Raw genomic sequence first — 22940 nt, 5'->3', positions numbered from 1 at the left:
TTATGCTTCATTCTAGGGCTGCAATGGATCGCCTAGTGGCAAAACCAATGGAAGCACCATTGACCTTCCGCAGAATTCCACTGCTTGTCTGCCTAGAGAAGCGACATCTGCCGAGTGTGCTAGGGACACTCATGACGGCAGAGCTATAGAGTGGTGGGTCCACTTTGCTTTCCACTAGCCAGCAAATACAGAAGGACATCCGAAAGAGGTGTCAGTCTATCTAGCAACATTTGTGGGCTTTCGGCTGGAGGAATTCCTGCGCGAAATGGTGCTATCTCATTTTTGGTGTTTGAAGACATATATATATATATATATATATATATATTTATTTATTTTTTCTCCATAACTACACTTCTCAAATCTGGGGCATCTATCCGAGATGGCCGTGTCACATTATGTGATGTCTCAGGCACCAACGTGATGAGATCGACCTGGCGCTTTAACTTTGTCATTGTAAGTAGTAAGATGTAATTTGGCAGTTGTCATGTTTTTTCATATGCACTACTGCAAACCCCTTTCCTTACTTAGCCCACTCCCTCCTGAAGCTTTTAGGTGTGATGAGGAAGTGTCCTCTCAGCGGGGATGTAGCTCAGTTGTAGAGCGCATGCTTTGCATGTATGAGGACCCGGGGCATTTCCACTTGTTTCTCTTTTTGACTGTCAAATGATCTCTATCCACTAGATGGCCCTTTGAGCACAGTAATCCTCTGGTGGAAATCTTCCCCTGGAAGTCATCTCTTATGGAGAAGCAAAATGCACACTGCTTCAGTGTGACCATGTGGTTTTCCATTCTTGCTCCAGTTTTCCCTGCTCTTTTGCTAGTGCTTCACTCGGCAGAATGTTTTGACCAGAAGAGTTCTCCCTGAAAATTATGTCTGCAGGACAGACACACTGCATACCGAGGGGATGTAGCTCAGTGGTAGAGCACTTGTTTTGCATGTATGAGGCCCCGGGTCCAATCCCTGGCATCTCCAATTGTTTCCCTTTTTTTGACTGTCATATGGTCTCTGTCCACTAGATGGCTCTTTGAGCACGGTAATCCTCTGGTGGAATACTTCCCCTGGAAGTCATCTCTTATGGAGAAGCATAATGCACACTGCTTCAGTGTGACCATGTGCTTTTCCAGTCTTGCTCCCGTTTTCCCTGGTCTTTTGCTAGTGCTTCAGTTGGCAGCATACTTTGACCGGAAGAATTCTCCCAGGAAAAGATGTCTGCAGGACAGACTCACCGCACACCAAGGGGATGTAGCTCAGTGGTAGAGCGCATGCTTCGCATGTATGAGGTCCCGGGTTCAATCCCCGGCACCTCCATTTGCATAAACTTCAGTGTGATTTTGTCCCGGTTATTTTGTATTTCACACTGCAACTCGGGCCATGATTATAGGATCATCGACATTCATATCTATTTGTCTGAGAAAACGCTGGTGCCCGTATCGCAAACCTGCCTGTAATATATCAGTGAGGTTTGCGTCCCTGCCAGTGTCAACATCCTGTATGCCTTCACAATCACTACAAATAGAAATGCACAGAGAGTACCATCACACCACAGTTTTAACTGTGCAGAATCGTGAAAGGATTGGCATTGCCTTGCGTTTCTTTTCAGTCGATTGTTTTGGTTCCGAATGTATAGCTCCACCATTGTACCTTTGTAGCATATGATGGCCAGCTTTAAAAATAATTTGTTTTCACTGGATGTGGCCACAGATGTACCTCTGTTGTCAACCTAAGTTGATCAGGTTCTGTAACTTGTTAGTTTTGAGCTGGAATATCCTACCAGCTCTGCTGCGGGGGCCTATCTCCGGCTTCTAAAAGCAAAAGCCTTGAACATATTGATATTTTTCATTAGTTGATCAGGGGGATTGCAGGGGGGGGCAGCTTTTCTGCATGTTTCTATGGACAACCAGAAACAGGTGGCTCTAAAATGAAGTCCGCCATTTGGAAACTCCAATTCGACAGTTACCATCAGTTCTGGGCGCTGTTAGTCCCAAGCAGCCAGCCAGCATCTGGTAGATTTCATAGGTCCTTGCTGGCAGCGGGGATGTAACTCAGTGGTAGAGCACCTGCTTTGGAAGTATGAGGCCACAGGTTCGATCCCCGGCGTCTCCATATGACATGTTTCTTCAAGTGTGGGCTTTTTCCTGTACATGGGAATTAGGATGATGTGGTCTTTTGCCATACTAAATCCTGTTGCTGAACGTCTTCTCTTTGGAGCCGATGATTGTGGACATGCACGGTGCACCATGCTTCAGTGTGATGTCTGCTTTTTTCATTGGAAGCCTGTTAGCCTGATCTCTTACCGGGATGACACAAAGCAGACTCGTTCAGACAGAGGGGCATTGGCTGAGAATAGTGTCTCCACCGGTCCCCCTGCTAGGCAGTGGTATCATTCTGAGGTGCTGTGCACGCTCACCAACTATCACCCCCTCTGACCTTTCCCACCGCAGAACACCCTGAATGCATTCAGCGGGTTATGCTTCATTCTAGGGCTGCAATGGATCGCCTAGTGGCAAAACCAATGGAAGCACCATTGACCTTCCGCAGAATTCCACTGCTTGTCTGCCTAGAGAAGCGACATCTGCCGAGTGTGCTAGGGACACTCATGACGGCAGAGCTATAGAGTGGTGGGTCCACTTTGCTTTCCACTAGCCAGCAAATACAGAAGGACATCCGAAAGAGGTGTCAGTCTATCTAGCAACATTTGTGGGCTTTCGGCTGGAGGAATTCCTGCGCGAAATGGTGCTATCTCATTTTTGGTGTTTGAAGACATACATATATATATATATATATATATATATTTATTTATTTTTTCTCCATAACTACACTTCTCAAATCTGGGGCATCTATCCGAGATGGCCGTGTCACATTATGTGATGTCTCAGGCACCAACGTGATGAGATCGACCTGGCGCTTTAACTTTGTCATTGTAAGTAGTAAGATGTAATTTGGCAGTTGTCATGTTTTTTCATATGCACTACTGCAAACCCCTTTCCTTACTTAGCCCACTCCCTCCTGAAGCTTTTAGGTGTGATGAGGAAGTGTCCTCTCAGCGGGGATGTAGCTCAGTTGTAGAGCGCATGCTTTGCATGTATGAGGACCCGGGGCATTTCCACTTGTTTCTCTTTTTGACTGTCAAATGATCTCTATCCACTAGATGGCCCTTTGAGCACAGTAATCCTCTGGTGGAAATCTTCCCCTGGAAGTCATCTCTTATGGAGAAGCAAAATGCACACTGCTTCAGTGTGACCACGTGGTTTTCCATTCTTGCTCCAGTTTTCCCTGCTCTTTTGCTAGTGCTTCACTCGGCAGAATGTTTTGACCAGAAGAGTTCTCCCTGAAAATTATGTCTGCAGGACAGACACACTGCATACCGAGGGGATGTAGCTCAGTGGTAGAGCACTTGTTTTGCATGTATGAGGCCCCGGGTCCAATCCCTGGCATCTCCAATTGTTTCCCTTTTTTTGACTGTCATATGGTCTCTGTCCACTAGATGGCTCTTTGAGCACGGTAATCCTCTGGTGGAATACTTCCCCTGGAGGTCATCTCTTATGGAGAAGCATAATGCACACTGCTTCAGTGTGACCATGTGCTTTTCCAGTCTTGCTCCCGTTTTCCCTGGTCTTTTGCTAGTGCTTCAGTTGGCAGCATACTTTGACCGGAAGAATTCTCCCAGGAAAAGATGTCTGCAGGACAGACTCACCGCACACCAAGGGGATGTAGCTCAGTGGTAGAGCGCATGCTTCGCATGTATGAGGTCCCGGGTTCAATCCCCGGCACCTCCATTTGCATAAACTTCAGTGTGATTTTGTCCCGGTTATTTTGTATTTCACACTGCAACTCGGGCCATGATTATAGGATCATCGACATTCATATCTATTTGTCTGAGAAAACGCTGGTGCCCGTATCGCAAACCTGCCTGTAATATATCAGTGAGGTTTGCGTCCCTGCCAGTGTCAACATCCTGTATGCCTTCACAATCACTACAAATAGAAATGCACAGAGAGTACCATCACACCACAGTTTTAACTGTGCAGAATCGTGAAAGGATTGGCATTGCCTTGCGTTTCTTTTCAGTCGATTGTTTTGGTTCCGAATGTATAGCTCCACCATTGTACCTTTGTAGCATATGATGGCTAGCTTTAAAAATAATTTGTTTTCACTGGATGTGGCCACAGATGTACCTCTGTTGTCAACCTAAGTTGATCAGGTTCTGTAACTTGTTAGTTTTGAGCTGGAATATCCTACCAGCTCTGCTGCTGGGGCCTATCTCCGGCTTCTAAAAGCAAAAGCCTTGAACATATTGATATTTTTCATTAGTTGATCAGGGGGATTGCAGGGGGGGGGCAGCTTTTCTGCATGTTTCTATGGACAACCAGAAACAGGTGGCTCTAAAATGAAGTCCGCCATTTGGAAACTCCAATTCGACAGTTACCATCAGTTCTGGGCGCTGTTAGTCCCAAGCAGCCAGCCAGCATCTGGTAGATTTCATAGGTCCTTGCTGGCAGCGGGGATGTAACTCAGTGGTAGAGCACCTGCTTTGGAAGTATGAGGCCACAGGTTCGATCCCCGGCGTCTCCATATGACATGTTTCTTCAAGTGTGGGCTTTTTCCTGTACATGGGAATTAGGATGATGTGGTCTTTTGCCATACTAAATCCTGTTGCTGAACGTCTTCTCTTTGGAGCCGATGATTGTGGACATGCACGGTGCACCATGCTTCAGTGTGATGTCTGCTTTTTTCATTGGAAGCCTGTTAGCCTGATCTCTTACCGGGATGACACAAAGCAGACTCGTTCAGACAGAGGGGCATTGGCTGAGAATAGTGTCTCCACCGGTCCCCCTGCTAGGCAGTGGTATCATTCTGAGGTGCTGTGCACGCTCACCAACTATCACCCCCTCTGACCTTTCCCACCGCAGAACACCCTGAATGCATTCAGCGGGTTATGCTTCATTCTAGGGCTGCAATGGATCGCCTAGTGGCAAAACCAATGGAAGCACCATTGACTTTCCGCAGAATTCCACTGCTTGTCTGCCTAGAGAAGCGACATCTGCCGAGTGTGCTAGGGACACTCATGACGGCAGAGCTATAGAGTGGTGGGTCCACTTTGCTTTCCACTAGCCAGCAAATACAGAAGGACATCCGAAAGAGGTGTCAGTCTATCTAGCAACATTTGTGGGCTTTCGGCTGGAGGAATTCCTGCGCGAAATGGTGCTATCTCATTTTTGGTGTTTGAAGACATATATATATATATATATATATATATATTTATTTATTTTTTCTCCATAACTACACTTCTCAAATCTGGGGCATCTATCCGAGATGGCCGTGTCACATTATGTGATGTCTCAGGCACCAACGTGATGAGATCGACCTGGCGCTTTAACTTTGTCATTGTAAGTAGTAAGATGTAATTTGGCAGTTGTCATGTTTTTTCATATGCACTACTGCAAACCCCTTTCCTTACTTAGCCCACTCCCTCCTGAAGCTTTTAGGTGTGATGAGGAAGTGTCCTCTCAGCGGGGATGTAGCTCAGTTGTAGAGCGCATGCTTTGCATGTATGAGGACCCGGGGCATTTCCACTTGTTTCTCTTTTTGACTGTCAAATGATCTCTATCCACTAGATGGCCCTTTGAGCACAGTAATCCTCTGGTGGAAATCTTCCCCTGGAAGTCATCTCTTATGGAGAAGCAAAATGCACACTGCTTCAGTGTGACCATGTGGTTTTCCATTCTTGCTCCAGTTTTCCCTGCTCTTTTGCTAGTGCTTCACTCGGCAGAATGTTTTGACCAGAAGAGTTCTCCCTGAAAATTATGTCTGCAGGACAGACACACTGCATACCGAGGGGATGTAGCTCAGTGGTAGAGCACTTGTTTTGCATGTATGAGGCCCCGGGTCCAATCCCTGGCATCTCCAATTGTTTCCCTTTTTTTGACTGTCATATGGTCTCTGTCCACTAGATGGCTCTTTGAGCACGGTAATCCTCTGGTGGAATACTTCCCCTGGAAGTCATCTCTTATGGAGAAGAATAATGCACACTGCTTCAGTGTGACCATGTGCTTTTCCAGTCTTGCTCCCGTTTTCCCTGGTCTTTTGCTAGTGCTTCAGTTGGCAGCATACTTTGACCGGAAGAATTCTCCCAGGAAAAGATGTCTGCAGGACAGACTCACCGCACACCAAGGGGATGTAGCTCAGTGGTAGAGCGCATGCTTCGCATGTATGAGGTCCCGGGTTCAATCCCCGGCATCTCCATTTGCATAAACTTCAGTGTGATTTTGTCCCGGTTATTTTGTATTTCACACTGCAACTCGGGCCATGATTATAGGATCATCGACATTCATATCTATTTGTCTGAGAAAACGCTGGTGCCCGTATCGCAAACCTGCCTGAAATATATCAGTGAGGTTTGCGTCCCTGCCAGTGTCAACATCCTGTATGCCTTCACAATCACTACAAATAGAAATGCACAGAGAGTACCATCACACCACAGTTTTAACCGTGCAGAATCGTGAAAGGATTGGCATTGCCTTGCGTTTCTTTTCAGTCGATTGTTTTGGTTCCGAATGTATAGCTCCACCATTGTACCTTTGTAGCATATGATGGCTAGCTTTAAAAATAATTTGTTTTCACTGGATGTGGCCACAGATGTACCTCTGTTGTCAACCTAAGTTGATCAGGTTCTGTAACTTGTTAGTTTTGAGCTGGAATATCCTACCAGCTCTGCTGCTGGGGCCTATCTCCGGCTTCTAAAAGCAAAAGCCTTGAACATATTGATATTTTTCATTAGTTGATCAGGGGGATTGCAGGGGGGGGCAGCTTTTCTGCATGTTTCTATGGACAACCAGAAACAGGTGGCTCTAAAATGAAGTCCGCCATTTGGAAACTCCAATTCGACAGTTACCATCAGTTCTGGGCGCTGTTAGTCCCAAGCAGCCAGCCAGCATCTGGTAGATTTCATAGGTCCTTGCTGGCAGCGGGGATGTAACTCAGTGGTAGAGCACCTGCTTTGGAAGTATGAGGCCACAGGTTCGATCCCCGGCATCTCCATATGATATGTTTCTTCAAGTGTGGGCTTTTTCCTGTACATGGGAATTAGGATGATGTGGTCTTTTGCCATACTAAATCCTGTTGCTGAACGTCTTCTCTTTGGAGCCGATGATTGTGGACATGCACGGTGCACCATGCTTCAGTGTGATGTCTGCTTTTTTCATTGGAAGCCTGTTAGCCTGATCTCTTACCGGGATGACACAAAGCAGACTCGTTCATACAGAGGGGCATTGGCTGAGAATAGTGTCTCCACCGGTCCCCCTGCTAGGCAGTGGTATCATTCTGAGGTGCTGTGCACGCTCACCAACTATCACCCCCTCTGACCTTTCCCACCGCAGAACACCCTGAATGCATTCAGCGGGTTATGCTTCATTCTAGGGCTGCAATGGATCGCCTAGTGGCAAAACCAATGGAAGCACCATTGACCTTCCGCAGAATTCCACTGCTTGTCTGCCTAGAGAAGCGACATCTGCCGAGTGTGCTAGGGACACTCATGACGGCAGAGCTATAGAGTGGTGGGTCCACTTTGCTTTCCACTAGCCAGCAAATACAGAAGGACATCCGAAAGAGGTGTCAGTCTATCTAGCAACATTTGTGGGCTTTCGGCTGGAGGAATTCCTGCGCGAAATGGTGCTATCTCATTTTTGGTGTTTGAAGACATACATATATATATATATATATATATATTTATTTATTTTTTCTCCATAACTACACTTCTCAAATCTGGGGCATCTATCCGAGATGGCCGTGTCACATTATGTGATGTCTCAGGCACCAACGTGATGAGATCGACCTGGCGCTTTAACTTTGTCATTGTAAGTAGTAAGATGTAATTTGGCAGTTGTCATGTTTTTTCATATGCACTACTGCAAACCCCTTTCCTTACTTAGCCCACTCCCTCCTGAAGCTTTTAGGTGTGATGAGGAAGTGTCCTCTCAGCGGGGATGTAGCTCAGTTGTAGAGCGCATGCTTTGCATGTATGAGGACCCGGGGCATTTCCACTTGTTTCTCTTTTTGACTGTCAAATGATCTCTATCCACTAGATGGCCCTTTGAGCACAGTAATCCTCTGGTGGAAATCTTCCCCTGGAAGTCATCTCTTATGGAGAAGCAAAATGCACACTGCTTCAGTGTGACCATGTGGTTTTCCATTCTTGCTCCAGTTTTCCCTGCTCTTTTGCTAGTGCTTCACTCGGCAGAATGTTTTGACCAGAAGAGTTCTCCCTGAAAATTATGTCTGCAGGACAGACACACTGCATACCGAGGGGATGTAGCTCAGTGGTAGAGCACTTGTTTTGCATGTATGAGGCCCCGGGTCCAATCCCTGGCATCTCCAATTGTTTCCCTTTTTTTGACTGTCATATGGTCTCTGTCCACTAGATGGCTCTTTGGGCACGGTAATCCTCTGGTGGAATACTTCCCCTGGAAGTCATCTCTTATGGAGAAGCATAATGCACACTGCTTCAGTGTGACCATGTGCTTTTCCAGTCTTGCTCCCGTTTTCCCTGGTCTTTTGCTAGTGCTTCAGTTGGCAGCATACTTTGACCGGAAGAATTCTCCCAGGAAAAGATGTCTGCAGGACAGACTCACCGCACACCAAGGGGATGTAGCTCAGTGGTAGAGCGCATGCTTCGCATGTATGAGGTCCCGGGTTCAATCCCCGGCACCTCCATTTGCATAAACTTCAGTGTGATTTTGTCCCGGTTATTTTGTATTTCACACTGCAACTCAGGCCATGATTATAGGATCATCGACATTCATATCTATTTGTCTGAGAAAACGCTGGTGCCCGTATCGCAAACCTGCCTGTAATATATCAGTGAGGTTTGCGTCCCTGCCAGTGTCAACATCCTGTATGCCTTCACAATCACTACAAATAGAAATGCACAGAGAGTACCATCACACCACAGTTTTAACTGTGCAGAATCGTGAAAGGATTGGCATTGCCTTGCGTTTCTTTTCAGTCGATTGTTTTGGTTCCGAATGTATAGCTCCACCATTGTACCTTTGTAGCATATGATGGCCAGCTTTAAAAATAATTTGTTTTCACTGGATGTGGCCACAGATGTAACTCTGTTGTCAACCTAAGTTGATCAGGTTCTGTAACTTGTTAGTTTTGAGCTGGAATATCCTACCAGCTCTGCTGCTGGGGCCTATCTCCGGCTTCTAAAAGCAAAAGCCTTGAACATATTGATATTTTTCATTAGTTGATCAGGGGGATTGCAGGGGGGGGCAGCTTTTCTGCATGTTTCTATGGACAACCAGAAACAGGTGGCTCTAAAATGAAGTCCGCCATTTGGAAACTCCAATTCGACAGTTACCATCAGTTCTGGGCGCTGTTAGTCCCAAGCAGCCAGCCAGCATCTGGTAGATTTCATAGGTCCTTGCTGGCAGCGGGGATGTAACTCAGTGGTAGAGCACCTGCTTTGGAAGTATGAGGCCACAGGTTCGATCCCCGGCGTCTCCATATGACATGTTTCTTCAAGTGTGGGCTTTTTCCTGTACATGGGAATTAGGATGATGTGGTCTTTTGCCATACTAAATCCTGTTGCTGAACGTCTTCTCTTTGGAGCCGATGATTGTGGACATGCACGGTGCACCATGCTTCAGTGTGATGTCTGCTTTTTTCATTGGAAGCCTGTTAGCCTGATCTCTTACCGGGATGACACAAAGCAGACTCGTTCAGACAGAGGGGCATTGGCTGAGAATAGTGTCTCCACCGGTCCCCCTGCTAGGCAGTGGTATCATTCTGAGGTGCTGTGCACGCTCACCAACTATCACCCCCTCTGACCTTTCCCACCGCAGAACACCCTGAATGCATTCAGCGGGTTATGCTTCATTCTAGGGCTGCAATGGATCGCCTAGTGGCAAAACCAATGGAAGCACCATTGACCTTCCGCAGAATTCCACTGCTTGTCTGCCTAGAGAAGCGACATCTGCCGAGTGTGCTAGGGACACTCATGACGGCAGAGCTATAGAGTGGTGGGTCCACTTTGCTTTCCACTAGCCAGCAAATACAGAAGGACATCCGAAAGAGGTGTCAGTCTATCTAGCAACATTTGTGGGCTTTCGGCTGGAGGAATTCCTGCGCGAAATGGTGCTATCTCATTTTTGGTGTTTGAAGACATATATATATATATATATATATATTTATTTATTTTTTCTCCATAACTACACTTCTCAAATCTGGGGCATCTATCCGAGATGGCCGTGTCACATTATGTGATGTCTCAGGCACCAACGTGATGAGATCGACCTGGCGCTTTAACTTTGTCATTGTAAGTAGTAAGATGTAATTTGGCAGTTGTCATGTTTTTTCATATGCACTACTGCAAACCCCTTTCCTTACTTAGCCCACTCCCTCCTGAAGCTTTTAGGTGTGATGAGGAAGTGTCCTCTCAGCGGGGATGTAGCTCAGTTGTAGAGCGCATGCTTTGCATGTATGAGGACCCGGGGCATTTCCACTTGTTTCTCTTTTTGACTGTCAAATGATCTCTATCCACTAGATGGCCCTTTGAGCACAGTAATCCTCTGGTGGAAATCTTCCCCTGGAAGTCATCTCTTATGGAGAAGCAAAATGCACACTGCTTCAGTGTGACCATGTGGTTTTCCATTCTTGCTCCAGTTTTCCCTGCTCTTTTGCTAGTGCTTCACTCGGCAGAATGTTTTGACCAGAAGAGTTCTCCCTGAAAATTATGTCTGCAGGACAGACACACTGCATACCGAGGGGATGTAGCTCAGTGGTAGAGCACTTGTTTTGCATGTATGAGGCCCCGGGTCCAATCCCTGGCATCTCCAATTGTTTCCCTTTTTTTGACTGTCATATGGTCTCTGTCCACTAGATGGCTCTTTGAGCACGGTAATCCTCTGGTGGAATACTTCCCCTGGAAGTCATCTCTTATGGAGAAGCATAATGCACACTGCTTCAGTGTGACCATGTGCTTTTCCAGTCTTGCTCCCGTTTTCCCTGGTCTTTTGCTAGTGCTTCAGTTGGCAGCATACTTTGACCGGAAGAATTCTCCCAGGAAAAGATGTCTGCAGGACAGACTCACCGCACACCAAGGGGATGTAGCTCAGTGGTAGAGCGCATGCTTCGCATGTATGAGGTCCCGGGTTCAATCCCCGGCACCTCCATTTGCATAAACTTCAGTGTGATTTTGTCCCGGTTATTTTGTATTTCACACTGCAACTCGGGCCATGATTATAGGATCATCGACATTCATATCTATTTGTCTGAGAAAACGCTGGTGCCCGTATCGCAAACCTGCCTGTAATATATCAGTGAGGTTTGCGTCCCTGCCAGTGTCAACATCCTGTATGCCTTCACAATCACTACAAATAGAAATGCACAGAGAGTACCATCACACCACAGTTTTAACTGTGCAGAATCGTGAAAGGATTGGCATTGCCTTGCGTTTCTTTTCAGTCGATTGTTTTGGTTCCGAATGTATAGCTCCACCATTGTACCTTTGTAGCATATGATGGCCAGCTTTAAAAATAATTTGTTTTCACTGGATGTGGCCACAGATGTACCTCTGTTGTCAACCTAAGTTGATCAGGTTCTGTAACTTGTTAGTTTTGAGCTGGAATATCCTACCAGCTCTGCTGCTGGGGCCTATCTCCGGCTTCTAAAAGCAAAAGCCTTGAACATATTGATATTTTTCATTAGTTGATCAGGGGGATTGCAGGGGGGGGCAGCTTTTCTGCATGTTTCTATGGACAACCAGAAACAGGTGGCTCTAAAATGAAGTCCGCCATTTGGAAACTCCAATTCGACAGTTACCATCAGTTCTGGGCGCTGTTAGTCCCAAGCAGCCAGCCAGCATCTGGTAGATTTCATAGGTCCTTGCTGGCAGCGGGGATGTAACTCAGTGGTAGAGCACCTGCTTTGGAAGTATGAGGCCACAGGTTCGATCCCCGGCGTCTCCATATGACATGTTTCTTCAAGTGTGGGCTTTTTCCTGTACATGGGAATTAGGATGATGTGGTCTTTTGCCATACTAAATCCTGTTGCTGAACGTCTTCTCTTTGGAGCCGATGATTGTGGACATGCACGGTGCACCATGCTTCAGTGTGATGTCTGCTTTTTTCATTGGAAGCCTGTTAGCCTGATCTCTTACCGGGATGACACAAAGCAGACTCGTTCAGACAGAGGGGCATTGGCTGAGAATAGTGTCTCCACCGGTCCCCCTGCTAGGCAGTGGTATCATTCTGAGGTGCTGTGCACGCTCACCAACTATCACCCCCTCTGACCTTTCCCACCGCAGAACACCCTGAATGCATTCAGCGGGTTATGCTTCATTCTAGGGCTGCAATGGATCGCCTAGTGGCAAAACCAATGGAAGCACCATTGACCTTCCGCAGAATTCCACTGCTTGTCTGCCTAGAGAAGCGACATCTGCCGAGTGTGCTAGGGACACTCATGACGGCAGAGCTATAGAGTGGTGGGTCCACTTTGCTTTCCACTAGCCAGCAAATACAGAAGGACATCCGAAAGAGGTGTCAGTCTATCTAGCAACATTTGTGGGCTTTCGGCTGGAGGAATTCCTGCGCGAAATGGTGCTATCTCATTTTTGGTGTTTGAAGACATACATATATATATATATATATATATATTTATTTATTTTTTCTCCATAACTACACTTCTCAAATCTGGGGCATCTATCCGAGATGGCCGTGTCACATTATGTGATGTCTCAGGCACCAACGTGATGAGATCGACCTGGCGCTTTAACTTTGTCATTGTAAGTAGTAAGATGTAATTTGGCAGTTGTCATGTTTTTTCATATGCACTACTGCAAACCCCTTTCCTTACTTAGCCCACTCCCTCCTGAAGCTTTTAGGTGTGATGAGGAAGTGTCCTCTCAGCGGGGATGTAGCTCAGTTGTAGAGCGCATGCTTTGCATGTATGAGGACCCGGGGCATTTCCACTTGTTTCTCTTTTTGACTGTCAAATGATCTCTATCCACTAGATGGCCCTTTGAGCACAGTAATCCTCTGGTGGAAATCTTCCCCTGGAAGTCATCTCTTATGGAGAAGCAAAATGCACACTGCTTCAGTGTGACCATGTGGTTTTCCATTCTTGCTCCAGTTTTCCCTGCTCTTTTGCTAGTGCTTCACTCGGCAGAATGTTTTGACCAGAAGAGTTCTCCCTGAAAATTATGTCTGCAGGACAGACACACTGCATACCGAGGGGATGTAGCTCAGTGGTAGAGCACTTGTTTTGCATGTATGAGGCCCCGGGTCCAATCCCTGGCATCTCCAATTGTTTCCCTTTTTTTGACTGTCATATGGTCTCTGTCCACTAGATGGCTCTTTGAGCACGGTAATCCTCTGGTGGAATACTTCCCCTGGAAGTCATCTCTTATGGAGAAGCATAATGCACACTGCTTCAGTGTGACCATGTGCTTTTCCAGTCTTGCTCCCGTTTTCCCTGGTCTTTTGCTAGTGCTTCAGTTGGCAGCATACTTTGACCGGAAGAATTCTCCCAGGAAAAGATGTCTGCAGGACAGACTCACCGCACACCAAGGGGATGTAGCTCAGTGGTAGAGCGCATGCTTCGCATGTATGAGGTCCCGGGTTCAATCCCCGGCACCTCCATTTGCATAAACTTCAGTGTGATTTTGTCCCGGTTATTTTGTATTTCACACTGCAACTCGGGCCATGATTATAGGATCATCGACATTCATATCTATTTGTCTGAGAAAACGCTGGTGCCCGTATCGCAAACCTGCCTGTAATATATCAGTGAGGTTTGCGTCCCTGCCAGTGTCAACATCCTGTATGCCTTCACAATCACTACAAATAGAAATGCACAGAGAGTACCATCACACCACAGTTTTAACTGTGCAGAATCGTGAAAGGATTGGCATTGCCTTGCGTTTCTTTTCAGTCGATTGTTTTGGTTCCGAATGTATAGCTCCACCATTGTACCTTTGTAGCATATGATGGCCAGCTTTAAAAATAATTTGTTTTCACTGGATGTGGCCACAGATGTACCTCTGTTGTCAACCTAAGTTGATCAGGTTCTGTAACTTGTTAGTTTTGAGCTGGAATATCCTACCAGCTCTGCTGCTGGGGCCTATCTCCGGCTTCTAAAAGCAAAAGCCTTGAACATATTGATATTTTTCATTAGTTGATCAGGGGGATTGCAGGGGGGGGCAGCTTTTCTGCATGTTTCTATGGACAACCAGAAACAGGTGGCTCTAAAATGAAGTCCGCCATTTGGAAACTCCAATTCGACAGTTACCATCAGTTCTGGGCGCTGTTAGTCCCAAGCAGCCAGCCAGCATCTGGTAGATTTCATAGGTCCTTGCTGGCAGCGGGGATGTAACTCAGTGGTAGAGCACCTGCTTTGGAAGTATGAGGCCACAGGTTCGATCCCCGGCGTCTCCATATGACATGTTTCTTCAAGTGTGGGCTTTTTCCTGTACATGGGAATTAGGATGATGTGGTCTTTTGCCATACTAAATCCTGTTGCTGAACGTCTTCTCTTTGGAGCCGATGATTGTGGACATGCACGGTGCACCATGCTTCAGTGTGATGTCTGCTTTTTTCATTGGAAGCCTGTTAGCCTGATCTCTTACCGGGATGACACAAAGCAGACTCGTTCAGACAGAGGGGCATTGGCTGAGAATAGTGTCTCCACCGGTCCCCCTGCTAGGCAGTGGTATCATTCTGAGGTGCTGTGCACGCTCACCAACTATCACCCCCTCTGACCTTTCCCACCGCAGAACACCCTGAATGCATTCAGCGGGTTATGCTTCATTCTAGGGCTGCAATGGATCGCCTAGTGGCAAAACCAATGGAAGCACCATTGACCTTCCGCAGAATTCCACTGCTTGTCTGCCTAGAGAAGCGACATCTGCCGAGTGTGCTAGGGACACTCATGACGGCAGAGCTATAGAGTGGTGGGTCCACTTTGCTTTCCACTAGCCAGCAAATACAGAAGGACATCCGAAAGAGGTGTCAGTCTATCTAGCAACATTTGTGGGCTTTCGGCTGGAGGAATTCCTGCGCGAAATGGTGCTATCTCATTTTTGGTGTTTGAAGACATATATATATATATATATATATATATTTATTTATTTTTTCTCCATAACTACACTTCTCAAATCTGGGGCATCTATCCGAGATGGCCGTGTCACATTATGTGATGTCTCAGGCACCAACGTGATGAGATCGACCTGGCGCTTTAACTTTGTCATTGTAAGTAGTAAGATGTAATTTGGCAGTTGTCATGTTTTTTCATATGCACTACTGCAAACCCCTTTCCTTACTTAGCCCACTCCCTCCTGAAGCTTTTAGGTGTGATGAGGAAGTGTCCTCTCAGCGGGGATGTAGCTCAGTTGTAGAGCGCATGCTTTGCATGTATGAGGACCCGGGGCATTTCCACTTGTTTCTCTTTTTGACTGTCAAATGATCTCTATCCACTAGATGGCCCTTTGAGCACAGTAATCCTCTGGTGGAAATCTTCCCCTGGAAGTCATCTCTTATGGAGAAGCAAAATGCACACTGCTTCAGTGTGACCATGTGGTTTTCCATTCTTGCTCCAGTTTTCCCTGCTCTTTTGCTAGTGCTTCACTCGGCAGAATGTTTTGACCAGAAGAGTTCTCCCTGAAAATTATGTCTGCAGGACAGACACACTGCATACCGAGGGGATGTAGCTCAGTGGTAGAGCACTTGTTTTGCATGTATGAGGCCCCGGGTCCAATCCCTGGCATCTCCAATTGTTTCCCTTTTTTTGACTGTCATATGGTCTCTGTCCACTAGATGGCTCTTTGAGCACGGTAATCCTCTGGTGGAATACTTCCCCTGGAAGTCATCTCTTATGGAGAAGCATAATGCACACTGCTTCAGTGTGACCATGTGCTTTTCCAGTCTTGCTCCCGTTTTCCCTGGTCTTTTGCTAGTGCTTCAGTTGGCAGCATACTTTGACCGGAAGAATTCTCCCAGGAAAAGATGTCTGCAGGACAGACTCACCGCACACCAAGGGGATGTAGCTCAGTGGTAGAGCGCATGCTTCGCATGTATGAGGTCCCGGGTTCAATCCCCGGCACCTCCATTTGCATAAACTTCAGTGTGATTTTGTCCCGGTTATTTTGTATTTCACACTGCAACTCGGGCCATGATTATAGGATCATCGACATTCATATCTATTTGTCTGAGAAAACGCTGGTGCCCGTATCGCAAACCTGCCTGTAATATATCAGTGAGGTTTGCGTCCCTGCCAGTGTCAACATCCTGTATGCCTTCACAATCACTACAAATAGAAATGCACAGAGAGTACCATCACACCACAGTTTTAACTGTGCAGAATCGTGAAAGGATTGGCATTGCCTTGCGTTTCTTTTCAGTCGATTGTTTTGGTTCCGAATGTATAGCTCCACCATTGTACCTTTGTAGCATATGATGGCCAGCTTTAAAAATAATTTGTTTTCACTGGATGTGGCCACAGATGTACCTCTGTTGTCAACCTAAGTTGATCAGGTTCTGTAACTTGTTAGTTTTGAGCTGGAATATCCTACCAGCTCTGCTGCGGGGGCCTATCTCCGGCTTCTAAAAGCAAAAGCCTTGAACATATTGATATTTTTCATTAGTTGATCAGGGGGATTGCAGGGGGGGGCAGCTTTTCTGCATGTTTCTATGGACAACCAGAAACAGGTGGCTCTAAAATGAAGTCCGCCATTTGGAAACTCCAATTCGACAGTTACCATCAGTTCTGGGCGCTGTTAGTCCCAAGCAGCCAGCCAGCATCTGGTAGATTTCATAGGTCCTTGCTGGCAGCGGGGATGTAACTCAGTGGTAGAGCACCTGCTTTGGAAGTATGAGGCCACAGGTTCGATCCCCGGCGTCTCCATATGACATGTTTCTTCAAGTGTGGGCTTTTTCCTGTACATGGGAATTAGGATGATGTGGTCTTTTGCCATACTAAATCCTGTTGCTGAACGTCTTCTCTTTGGAGCCGATGATTGTGGACATGCACGGTGCACCATGCTTCAGTGTGATGTCTGCTTTTTTCATTGGAAGCCTGTTAGCCTGATCTCTTACCGGGATGACACAAAGCAGACTCGTTCAGACAGAGGGGCATTGGCTGAGAATAGTGTCTCCACCGGTCCCCCTGCTAGGCAGTGGTATCATTCTGAGGTGCTGTGCACGCTCACCAACTATCACCCCCTCTGACCTTTCCCACCGCAGAACACCCTGAATGCATTCAGCGGGTTATGCTTCATTCTAGGGCTGCAATGGATCGCCTAGTGGCAAAACCAATGGAAGCACCATTGACCTTCCGCAGAATTCCACTGCTTGTCTGCCTAGAGAAGCGACATCTGCCGAGTGTGCTAGGGACACTCATGACGGCAGAGCTATAGAGTGGTGGGTCCACTTTGCTTTCCACTAGCCAGCAAATACAGAAGGACATCCGAAAGAGGTGTCAGTCTATCTAGCAACATTTGTGGGCTTTCGGCTGGAGGAATTCCTGCGCGAAATGGTGCTATCTCATTTTTGGTGTTTGAAGACATACATATATATATATATATATATATATATTTATTTATTTTTTCTCCATAACTACACTTCTCAAATCTGGGGCATCTATCCGAGATGGCCGTGTCACATTATGTGATGTCTCAGGCACCAACGTGATGAGATCGACCTGGCGCTTTAACTTTGTCATTGTAAGTAGTAAGATGTAATTTGGCAGTTGTCATGTTTTTTCATATGCACTACTGCAAACCCCTTTCCTTACTTAGCCCACTCCCTCCTGAAGCTTTTAGGTGTGATGAGGAAGTGTCCTCTCAGCGGGGATGTAGCTCAGTTGTAGAGCGCATGCTTTGCATGTATGAGGACCCGGGGCATTTCCACTTGTTTCTCTTTTTGACTGTCAAATGATCTCTATCCACTAGATGGCCCTTTGAGCACAGTAATCCTCTGGTGGAAATCTTCCCCTGGAAGTCATCTCTTATGGAGAAGCAAAATGCACACTGCTTCAGTGTGACCACGTGGTTTTCCATTCTTGCTCCAGTTTTCCCTGCTCTTTTGCTAGTGCTTCACTCGGCAGAATGTTTTGACCAGAAGAGTTCTCCCTGAAAATTATGTCTGCAGGACAGACACACTGCATACCGAGGGGATGTAGCTCAGTGGTAGAGCACTTGTTTTGCATGTATAAGGCCCCGGGTCCAATCCCTGGCATCTCCAATTGTTTCCCTTTTTTTGACTGTCATATGGTCTCTGTCCACTAGATGGCTCTTTGAGCACGGTAATCCTCTGGTGGAATACTTCCCCTGGAAGTCATCTCTTATGGAGAAGCATAATGCACACTGCTTCAGTGTGACCATGTGCTTTTCCAGTCTTGCTCCCGTTTTCCCTGGTCTTTTGCTAGTGCTTCAGTTGGCAGCATACTTTGACCGGAAGAATTCTCCCAGGAAAAGATGTCTGCAGGACAGACTCACCGCACACCAAGGGGATGTAGCTCAGTGGTAGAGCGCATGCTTCGCATGTATGAGGTCCCGGGTTCAATCCCCGGCACCTCCATTTGCATAAACTTCAGTGTGATTTTGTCCCGGTTATTTTGTATTTCACACTGCAACTCGGGCCATGATTATAGGATCATCGACATTCATATCTATTTGTCTGAGAAAACGCTGGTGCCCGTATCGCAAACCTGCCTGTAATATATCAGTGAGGTTTGCGTCCCTGCCAGTGTCAACATCCTGTATGCCTTCACAATCACTACAAATAGAAATGCACAGAGAGTACCATCACACCACAGTTTTAACTGTGCAGAATCGTGAAAGGATTGGCATTGCCTTGCGTTTCTTTTCAGTCGATTGTTTTGGTTCCGAATGTATAGCTCCACCATTGTACCTTTGTAGCATATGATGGCTAGCTTTAAAAATAATTTGTTTTCACTGGATGTGGCCACAGATGTACCTCTGTTGTCAACCTAAGTTGATCAGGTTCTGTAACTTGTTAGTTTTGAGCTGGAATATCCTACCAGCTCTGCTGCTGGGGCCTATCTCCGGCTTCTAAAAGCAAAAGCCTTGAACATATTGATATTTTTCATTAGTTGATCAGGGGGATTGCAGGGGGGGGGGCAGCTTTTCTGCATGTTTCTATGGACAACCAGAAACAGGTGGCTCTAAAATGAAGTCCGCCATTTGGAAACTCCAATTCGACAGTTACCATCAGTTCTGGGCGCTGTTAGTCCCAAGCAGCCAGCCAGCATCTGGTAGATTTCATAGGTCCTTGCTGGCAGCGGGGATGTAACTCAGTGGTAGAGCACCTGCTTTGGAAGTATGAGGCCACAGGTTCGATCCCCGGCGTCTCCATATGACATGTTTCTTCAAGTGTGGGCTTTTTCCTGTACATGGGAATTAGGATGATGTGGTCTTTTGCCATACTAAATCCTGTTGCTGAACGTCTTCTCTTTGGAGCCGATGATTGTGGACATGCACGGTGCACCATGCTTCAGTGTGATGTCTGCTTTTTTCATTGGAAGCCTGTTAGCCTGATCTCTTACCGGGATGACACAAAGCAGACTCGTTCAGACAGAGGGGCATTGGCTGAGAATAGTGTCTCCACCGGTCCCCCTGCTAGGCAGTGGTATCATTCTGAGGTGCTGTGCACGCTCACCAACTATCACCCCCTCTGACCTTTCCCACCGCAGAACACCCTGAATGCATTCAGCGGGTTATGCTTCATTCTAGGGCTGCAATGGATCGCCTAGTGGCAAAACCAATGGAAGCACCATTGACTTTCCGCAGAATTCCACTGCTTGTCTGCCTAGAGAAGCGACATCTGCCGAGTGTGCTAGGGACACTCATGACGGCAGAGCTATAGAGTGGTGGGTCCACTTTGCTTTCCACTAGCCAGCAAATACAGAAGGACATCCGAAAGAGGTGTCAGTCTATCTAGCAACATTTGTGGGCTTTCGGCTGGAGGAATTCCTGCGCGAAATGGTGCTATCTCATTTTTGGTGTTTGAAGACATATATATATATATATATATATATATATATTTATTTATTTTTTCTCCATAACTACACTTCTCAAATCTGGGGCATCTATCCGAGATGGCCGTGTCACATTATGTGATGTCTCAGGCACCAACGTGATGAGATCGACCTGGCGCTTTAACTTTGTCATTGTAAGTAGTAAGATGTAATTTGGCAGTTGTCATGTTTTTTCATATGCACTACTGCAAACCCCTTTCCTTACTTAGCCCACTCCCTCCTGAAGCTTTTAGGTGTGATGAGGAAGTGTCCTCTCAGCGGGGATGTAGCTCAGTTGTAGAGCGCATGCTTTGCATGTATGAGGACCCGGGGCATTTCCACTTGTTTCTCTTTTTGACTGTCAAATGATCTCTATCCACTAGATGGCCCTTTGAGCACAGTAATCCTCTGGTGGAAATCTTCCCCTGGAAGTCATCTCTTATGGAGAAGCAAAATGCACACTGCTTCAGTGTGACCATGTGGTTTTCCATTCTTGCTCCAGTTTTCCCTGCTCTTTTGCTAGTGCTTCACTCGGCAGAATGTTTTGACCAGAAGAGTTCTCCCTGAAAATTATGTCTGCAGGACAGACACACTGCATACCGAGGGGATGTAGCTCAGTGGTAGAGCACTTGTTTTGCATGTATGAGGCCCCGGGTCCAATCCCTGGCATCTCCAATTGTTTCCCTTTTTTTGACTGTCATATGGTCTCTGTCCACTAGATGGCTCTTTGAGCACGGTAATCCTCTGGTGGAATACTTCCCCTGGAAGTCATCTCTTATGGAGAAGAATAATGCACACTGCTTCAGTGTGACCATGTGCTTTTCCAGTCTTGCTCCCGTTTTCCCTGGTCTTTTGCTAGTGCTTCAGTTGGCAGCATACTTTGACCGGAAGAATTCTCCCAGGAAAAGATGTCTGCAGGACAGACTCACCGCACACCAAGGGGATGTAGCTCAGTGGTAGAGCGCATGCTTCGCATGTATGAGGTCCCGGGTTCAATCCCCGGCATCTCCATTTGCATAAACTTCAGTGTGATTTTGTCCCGGTTATTTTGTATTTCACACTGCAACTCGGGCCATGATTATAGGATCATCGACATTCATATCTATTTGTCTGAGAAAACGCTGGTGCCCGTATCGCAAACCTGCCTGAAATATATCAGTGAGGTTTGCGTCCCTGCCAGTGTCAACATCCTGTATGCCTTCACAATCACTACAAATAGAAATGCACAGAGAGTACCATCACACCACAGTTTTAACCGTGCAGAATCGTGAAAGGATTGGCATTGCCTTGCGTTTCTTTTCAGTCGATTGTTTTGGTTCCGAATGTATAGCTCCACCATTGTACCTTTGTAGCATATGATGGCTAGCTTTAAAAATAATTTGTTTTCACTGGATGTGGCCACAGATGTACCTCTGTTGTCAACCTAAGTTGATCAGGTTCTGTAACTTGTTAGTTTTGAGCTGGAATATCCTACCAGCTCTGCTGCTGGGGCCTATCTCCGGCTTCTAAAAGCAAAAGCCTTGAACATATTGATATTTTTCATTAGTTGATCAGGGGGATTGCAGGGGGGGGCAGCTTTTCTGCATGTTTCTATGGACAACCAGAAACAGGTGGCTCTAAAATGAAGTCCGCCATTTGGAAACTCCAATTCGACAGTTACCATCAGTTCTGGGCGCTGTTAGTCCCAAGCAGCCAGCCAGCATCTGGTAGATTTCATAGGTCCTTGCTGGCAGCGGGGATGTAACTCAGTGGTAGAGCACCTGCTTTGGAAGTATGAGGCCACAGGTTCGATCCCCGGCATCTCCATATGATATGTTTCTTCAAGTGTGGGCTTTTTCCTGTACATGGGAATTAGGATGATGTGGTCTTTTGCCATACTAAATCCTGTTGCTGAACGTCTTCTCTTTGGAGCCGATGATTGTGGACATGCACGGTGCACCATGCTTCAGTGTGATGTCTGCTTTTTTCATTGGAAGCCTGTTAGCCTGATCTCTTACCGGGATGACACAAAGCAGACTCGTTCATACAGAGGGGCATTGGCTGAGAATAGTGTCTCCACCGGTCCCCCTGCTAGGCAGTGGTATCATTCTGAGGTGCTGTGCACGCTCACCAACTATCACCCCCTCTGACCTTTCCCACCGCAGAACACCCTGAATGCATTCAGCGGGTTATGCTTCATTCTAGGGCTGCAATGGATCGCCTAGTGGCAAAACCAATGGAAGCACCATTGACCTTCCGCAGAATTCCACTGCTTGTCTGCCTAGAGAAGCGACATCTGCCGAGTGTGCTAGGGACACTCATGACGGCAGAGCTATAGAGTGGTGGGTCCACTTTGCTTTCCACTAGCCAGCAAATACAGAAGGACATCCGAAAGAGGTGTCAGTCTATCTAGCAACATTTGTGGGCTTTCGGCTGGAGGAATTCCTGCGCGAAATGGTGCTATCTCATTTTTGGTGTTTGAAGACATACATATATATATATATATATATATATTTATTTATTTTTTCTCCATAACTACACTTCTCAAATCTGGGGCATCTATCCGAGATGGCCGTGTCACATTATGTGATGTCTCAGGCACCAACGTGATGAGATCGACCTGGCGCTTTAACTTTGTCATTGTAAGTAGTAAGATGTAATTTGGCAGTTGTCATGTTTTTTCATATGCACTACTGCAAACCCCTTTCCTTACTTAGCCCACTCCCTCCTGAAGCTTTTAGGTGTGATGAGGAAGTGTCCTCTCAGCGGGGATGTAGCTCAGTTGTAGAGCGCATGCTTTGCATGTATGAGGACCCGGGGCATTTCCACTTGTTTCTCTTTTTGACTGTCAAATGATCTCTATCCACTAGATGGCCCTTTGAGCACAGTAATCCTCTGGTGGAAATCTTCCCCTGGAAGTCATCTCTTATGG

The 22940-nt window shown here is 46.6% G+C and overlaps 9 non-coding genes across 9 annotated transcripts; all 9 read left to right on the top strand.

Annotated features, from left to right (window-relative positions):
- Positions 1 to 1237: 1237 nt before the first annotated feature.
- Positions 1238 to 1309, top strand: TRNAA-CGC (transfer RNA alanine (anticodon CGC)). The gene has a single exon. It is a non-coding gene; the product is annotated as a tRNA-Ala (tRNA).
- A 2396-nt stretch (positions 1310 to 3705) lies between these two features.
- On the top strand, positions 3706 to 3777 carry TRNAA-CGC (transfer RNA alanine (anticodon CGC)). The gene has a single exon. It is a non-coding gene; the product is annotated as a tRNA-Ala (tRNA).
- A 2395-nt stretch (positions 3778 to 6172) lies between these two features.
- TRNAA-CGC (transfer RNA alanine (anticodon CGC)) lies at positions 6173 to 6244 on the top strand. The gene has a single exon. It is a non-coding gene; the product is annotated as a tRNA-Ala (tRNA).
- A 2394-nt stretch (positions 6245 to 8638) lies between these two features.
- TRNAA-CGC (transfer RNA alanine (anticodon CGC)) lies at positions 8639 to 8710 on the top strand. Its single transcript has one exon. It is a non-coding gene; the product is annotated as a tRNA-Ala (tRNA).
- Positions 8711 to 11100: 2390 nt separating this feature from the next.
- Positions 11101 to 11172, top strand: TRNAA-CGC (transfer RNA alanine (anticodon CGC)). Its single transcript has one exon. It is a non-coding gene; the product is annotated as a tRNA-Ala (tRNA).
- A 2394-nt stretch (positions 11173 to 13566) lies between these two features.
- Positions 13567 to 13638, top strand: TRNAA-CGC (transfer RNA alanine (anticodon CGC)). The gene has a single exon. It is a non-coding gene; the product is annotated as a tRNA-Ala (tRNA).
- A 2392-nt stretch (positions 13639 to 16030) lies between these two features.
- TRNAA-CGC (transfer RNA alanine (anticodon CGC)) lies at positions 16031 to 16102 on the top strand. Its single transcript has one exon. It is a non-coding gene; the product is annotated as a tRNA-Ala (tRNA).
- A 2396-nt stretch (positions 16103 to 18498) lies between these two features.
- Positions 18499 to 18570, top strand: TRNAA-CGC (transfer RNA alanine (anticodon CGC)). Its single transcript has one exon. It is a non-coding gene; the product is annotated as a tRNA-Ala (tRNA).
- Positions 18571 to 20968: 2398 nt separating this feature from the next.
- On the top strand, positions 20969 to 21040 carry TRNAA-CGC (transfer RNA alanine (anticodon CGC)). The gene has a single exon. It is a non-coding gene; the product is annotated as a tRNA-Ala (tRNA).
- The last annotated feature ends 1900 nt before the right edge of the window (positions 21041 to 22940 follow it).

The sequence above is a fragment of the Ambystoma mexicanum genome (genome assembly GCF_040938575.1).
Source record: "Ambystoma mexicanum isolate Mex_15411 chromosome 12 unlocalized genomic scaffold, UKY_AmexF1_1 Mex_chr12_unloc.1, whole genome shotgun sequence".
Classification (NCBI taxonomy): domain Eukaryota; kingdom Metazoa; phylum Chordata; class Amphibia; order Caudata; family Ambystomatidae; genus Ambystoma; species Ambystoma mexicanum.
The sequence above is the reverse complement of the archived record's forward strand: the minus strand, read 5'-3'. Positions and strand labels throughout refer to the sequence as shown.